The sequence below is a fragment of the Lynx rufus genome, unplaced genomic scaffold (assembly GCF_022079265.1).
Source record: "Lynx rufus isolate CCGP_SWC_20201006 ecotype Redwood Valley unplaced genomic scaffold, mLynRuf1.p SCAF_2, whole genome shotgun sequence".
NCBI classification, from domain to species: domain Eukaryota; kingdom Metazoa; phylum Chordata; class Mammalia; order Carnivora; family Felidae; genus Lynx; species Lynx rufus.
The window spans coordinates 171,615,858-171,622,109 of record NW_025814834.1 but is presented as its reverse complement, the minus strand read 5'-3'; positions in this window follow the sequence as shown (position 1 = coordinate 171,622,109).

The following is a 6,252-nucleotide window of genomic DNA, read 5'->3' as shown; positions in this document are numbered from 1 at the left end:
ACAGAGCATGAACGGGGGAGGGGCAGAGAGAGAGGGAGACACAGAATCAGAAACAGGCTCCAGGCTCTGAGCCATCATCAGCCCAGAGCCCGACGCGGGGCTCGAACTCCCGGACCGAGAGATCGTGACCTGGCTGAAGTCAGATGCTTAACCGACTGCGCCACCCAGGCGCCCCAATGTTGTTTCTTTGTTTTAAGTTTATTTATTTACTTAAATAATTTCTACCCCCAATGTGGGGCTAGAACTCAAAAGAGTCTCCTGCTCTACCAACTGGGCCAGCCATGCGCCACCGATTATTTAAAAAAAAAAAAATCTTTTTTAACGTTTATTTATTTTTGAGACCGAGAGAGAGCATGAACGGGGGAGGGTCAGAGAGAGGGAGACACAAAACCTGAAACAGTCTCCAGGCTCTGAGCTGTCAGCACAGAGCCCGACGCGTGGCTCGAACTCACGGACTGCGAGATCATGACCTGAGCTGCCTACTATAAGTAGTTATTACTGACATTCAGTATTTTTAAATTTCCTTCAGTTTTTGACCGAGTTATTTTGGAATTTAAATATCTGTATCCTTTAGTATTTGAATTCCATACACAGAAATTTTAATTTTATCATAATTTTTCTTCAGATTTTATGTAAGGGAAATTTTTGAACTGTAGGATTTTAAGTATGTATCTTTTTGCCCTGATGTTAATGATAGATCAGCTGCTCCTATGATTTTTTTTTTTAGTGTTTATTAATTTAAAAAAAAATTTTTTTTTTTAACATTTATTTATTTTTGAGACAGAGAGAGACAGAGCATGAACGGGGGAGGGTCAGAGAGAGGGAGACACAGAATCTGAAACAGGCTCCAGGCTCTGAGCTGTCAGCACAGAGCCCGATGCAGGGCTTGAACCCACGGACCGTGAGATCATGACCTGAGCCGAAGTCAGCCGCTTAACCGACTGAGCCACCCAGGCGCCCCTTAGTGTTTATTTTTGAGAGAGAGAGCATGAGTGGGGCAGAGAGAGAGACACAGAATCCGAAGTAGTCTCCAGGCGCTTAGCTGTCAGTACAGCCTGATGTGGGGTTCGAACTCAAAAACCGTGAGATCATGACCTGAGCTGAAATCAGACCCCTAACCCACTGAGCCACCCAGGCGTCGCCCCCTATGATTGTCACAGCCCTTTTGTAGTAGTCCTCAAAGTTATTTTTTTTTAAGCTTCATCATTGTGGGCAAGATGTTTCATACTATTTTTTTTTTTTTTAACTAATAAACTTAATTTTTGGAACAGTTTTAGGTTCACACCTGCATGGCCCCTGCCTCATCATCCCACACCAAGTGGTACATTTGTTACAGCCGGTGAATTTACATTCATGTATCATTATCCGTCCGTAGTTTGCATTAGGGTTCACTCTTGGTGAGTGAATTTTCTATGAGTTTCTGTGAGTTTTGACAAGTACATGGCCTGTGTCCGCCACTATCATACAGAATAGTTTCACTGCTAAAAATCATCTGTGCTCTGCCTATTCATCTTCCTCCCCTCAATCCCTGAGAACAACTGATGTTTTTTCTGTCTCTATACTTTTGCCTTTTATAGAATGTCATGTAACTGGAATCCTATAGTACGTAGCCTTTTCAGGTTGGCTTCTTTGACTTGGTAAATTTGCAATTTAGATTCCTCCATGTTGTCTAAATGTCTTAGTAACGCATCCCTTTTTTGGCCCTGAATAATACTGCATTGTTTGGATATACCCCAGTTTATCCAACTACCAAAAAATACCTTGGTTGCTTCTCAGTTTTGGCAGTTCTGAATAAAGCCGCTCTAAACCTCAGTATGCAGGTTTTTGTATGGATATAAATTTTCCACTCCTTTGTGTAAATACCAGGGAACACGATGGTAAAAATATGTTCCGTTTTGAAGCACCTGCCAAACTGTCTTCCAAAGTAGCTGTGTCATTGTTTCATTTCCATAAGCAGTGAAATGAGTGTTGCTGTTACTCCACATTCTTACCAGCACCTGATGTTAGTTATTTTGGATTTGGCCCTTCTAATAGACGTGTAGTGGTATCTCATTTTAATTTGCATTTACCTGATGACATCTTTCCATATGCTGACTTGCTATCTGTGTATCTTCCCTGGTGAGGTGTCTCTTTGGGTCTTTTGTCCATTTTTTAATCCGGTTCATTTTACTTTTACTGAGATTTAAGAGTCCTTTGTTTTGAATAGCAATCCTTTATCAGATGTCGCTTAGGTCATGATCTTGCAGTTCCCGAGTTCACGCCCTGCATCAGGATTTCAGCTGTCAGCGTGGAGCTCTGTTTGGATCCTCTTTCTCCCTCTCTCTATGCCCCTTCCCTGCTATATGTTCCCCTTCAGCAGATGCTTGCTCCAGCCTTGCTTCTGGAATGTACTTTCTTCCATTCTTTGCCATGTAGCTGCTGCTCACTTCTCAGATTCAGTGTGAGCTACTTTTGCAGGGAAGCCTTCCTGGATCTCCCTGAATATGTCAGCTGACACCTGGTATAGACACTATGACCCTCGACCCTTACTTTGTAAGTTGGCACAGTTGCCATTTGATATTTATTTCTCCCTAGATGTTCACCCCCTTGTAGGGGAGGTTCCATGTCCATTTTTACTCAACATTTTTTTCCTTTGCTATCCATAGCAGATAGTCTGCTCAATAAATGTGATTGAATGTCTGGGAACTTGGATGGCTCATGTCTGCATTCAGAAGTTTTACCAGGATTATATATAGATGGATATGCATCTTTTTTTAACCTTGCCCCAGATCTCATGATTTTTGTTTTTTTCAATCACATGACTCCAGTCCAGAGAAGTTTTCTATTACTATATGTGGTTTGTATCCTCCTTCCATTAGATGCTTGGAAGGTTTTCTGGTTCTGTTCCTCAAAGGTATGGTCAACACTCATGAGTCCTATTTCCCCTTTCTCTTCTGTTCATATGCTTCAATAATAGCTACTAGTTTTGTTTATTTACCTTAGTCCCCTTCCATGAAGTTGCTGAATCCTCTTGAAGGGGGTCTAATTTTTCTTTTCATACCTGTAAGTTCAAGCAGTTTGGGTCTTGACAGCAGTGATGAATCAGCATGTGGTACAATTTTTAGTGTAACAGTAGTCCACTCAAACGAATACCTACTAGGCTTTGCAGAGGAAAAGATTAAGAACAGGCATCCCAGCTGTTGTCCAAAGTGTGTCTATTGTGCATAGCCATTTCTCATCCCTGTTAATTAAGGGATGAAGGGATGGGAGTGGTTTCTCCCTTTCCACCATGCAGGGTCAGGACAGCAGGATTGAATGATTAAAAACATAAATGAACAGCCTAATTGAGTCTCCTCAAGCAAAGGTCCAGGGCCTCTGTGACGTGGGAGTAGGCATGGATTTTAGTTATTCTGTTCCCCTCAGGTATTAATATTTGCATTCTGGAAAGTAATACTCTTAATTGACTTGAGCTGGTTTTAAGAAAAATTCTTAATGTTAACTTTCTCTGCAATCAAAAAAGGGCCTTCTGTTTTTCCGTTATGATTCCATCCAAGTCACCTTAAGCGTTAAAAATTTGGTATGGTGCGCTCTTTTTAAAAAATGATTATTTTTCGGGGCGCCTGGGTGGCGCAGTCGGTTAAGCGTCCGACTTCAGCCAGGTCACGATCTCGCGGTCCGGGAGTTCGAGCCCCGCGTCGGGCTCTGGGCTGATGGCTCAGAGCCTGGAGCCTGTTTCCGATTCTGTGTCTCCCTCTCTCTCTGCCCCTCCCCCGTTCATGCTCTGTCTCTCTCTGTCCCAAAAATAAATAAACGTTGAAAAAAAAAATTTAAAAAATGATTATTTTTGAGAGTGCAGGGGAGGGGCAGAGAGAGGGGTGGGGATCTAGGGTCCCCAGTGGGCTCTGCACTGACAACAGCAAGTCTGATGCTGGGGCTCGAACTCATGAACTGTGAGATCATGGCCTGGGCCAAAGTTGGGATGCTCAACCTGCTGAGCCACCCAGGTGCCCCTGGTGCACTCTGTTTTAATAATGTTTATTTTCCTGTAATCTGTTTGATCCTGACAGCGAACATAGGCAGCAAAGTTAATAGTATGGGAAACTGGCCAATTTCCATCATTACTGGTTGATTTATGGCATTCAAATCTTTACTTGAATGGGGTATTAATCATATTGTATGAATTTTGAATTCTGATTTTTTTTTTGTTGTTTATGTGCTATACCCATGTGTTACCCTATGTAACCTATGGTTTACCCTTTATATTAAATTGTGGAGTACTCAGTTTACTTAATAACCACGTTTATATTCTTGGTCGTTGTGCTTCTTAAAATAATTGTTAAGTAAACAAGTTACTTTTTTTTTTTTGTATTTCAGATAATCTTTTTAAAGATATTTGAGTTTGGGGGAGTCTAGCAGACCTTCAAGAACAAAAATTACTCTTCAGGAAAATAAAAACGTGTCCACAATGTCCCTTATACAGTCAGAAATTGATAGACTTGCAAGGAAGCAGGAAAATATCACTCATAGGGAAAGAATTCAGTTGATAGAAACTGACCAGGAAATGGCTCAGGTATTAGATTTAAAATGCAAAGACATGTCAGCAGTTGTGCTGATGAAGTTTAAAGGCTTGATGGAAAATCTGGATTTAATGGTTGAAGAGATAAGGGACTCTCTTAAAAATGACCTAAAGGAAATTTTAGGAGTAGAAAGTAAAATACCTGAAGTGAAAAATCCAAAGAACTCCAGTACCAAAAAGGAGTGCCAACAAATAAAAGATTTAGCCACACAAAATAAAGGATTGGTAGAAAACATAGAAGGAGCAAACTCTAAAATAGTTGAGGATATTGAAAATTTGACTTTTAAAAGAAAAGAAATAAATGAGCCAAGTAGCAGATTAGACAAAGCTGAAGAGTACAGTACTAACCAAGGTAAGGAGTTGTCCTATGAGGAGTCACAAAATTACAAAGTCATGGAAAGTATGGAAGAAGCCATAAGCAATATAGATAACACTTGGGGAGATAGTAGGATCCATATGGAAGTAACAGGAGAGAACATAGAGATTGGAGAGGGTGGAGTGGTCAAAGCAAAAAGAGAGGAAAAAATTCCTCAGAATTTAAACAATAATAAAGTGAAGATTCTAAAAACCTCCAGAGAAGATGAAGGAGCAGTACTTAGGTTGGCAGCAGACTTTTCATCGGCAACACTGGACATCAGTAAGCAATGGAGTAATGTCTTCAACATTCTGAGGGAAAATGATTTTGAACCTCAAGTTCTATGTCAAGTTAAATTAGCATTTAAGTGTGATGGTGAAGTAAGGACCTTTTCAGATATTCAAAGCCTCAGCAATTTTACTAGCCAAAAACCGTTTATGAAAGAATTACTGAAGGATATACTCCCACAAAGTGAAAAAATAAAGAAAGGAGGAAGAAGATACGGGATTCGAGAAAAAGTGGTAAGTATATATAGATCTTTGGAGTTTATGTATGAAGTAGAATAGTTGGTAAAGTTATTCTGAAGTTTAAACCAATTTTTAAGAAATATTTTCTTAAAGGGGCGCCTGGGTGGCTCAGTCGGTTAAGCGTCCAACCTCAGCTCAGGTTATGATTTCACGGTTGGTGAGTTCCAGCCCTGTGTTGGGCTCTGAGCTGACAGCTTGGGGCCTGGAGTCTGCTTTGGATTCTGTGTCTCCCTCTTTTCTCTGCCCCTTCCCAGATCACGCTCTGTCTCTCTTTCTCATAAATACTTAAAAAGAAAGAATTCCTTAAAAAAAATCCTTAAAAGTAAAAGCATGACATTAAAAGTAATGACTTAAAGGCTCTTTTTCTTTTAATGGGTGGCATTGAAAGCTTGGAATAGGTTAAAAAGATTTGAGTTGCTCTGAGAAGAGATTGTACATATTTATTATAGACATTGAAAGAAAATGAATTTATATGTTATGTATTTAAGGATAAACACTAGAATAGTGGCTTTTAAAACAGTAGGAGGAAGAATAGAAATAAATAAGTTCAATTAAAAGCCCTCAAGCAATAGGATTATAAAAAAAGTATCAGGTATACTTAGGTTGAAATTTCAATGTATAAAGTAGTCCTGCTAAGTCCTCTTTATTAACATTCAGCGAAATGCAAATCTATTTTACTAAAGCCTATCAGAGTGTTCATTAATATTAATATTTAGCAGTTATCCATTTCATGTATAAAGGTTTTTGTTTCTTACATTGTATTAGAGTATATTCCCATGTTTATTGGTTTCATTGAAAACACTGTATTTTCTGAA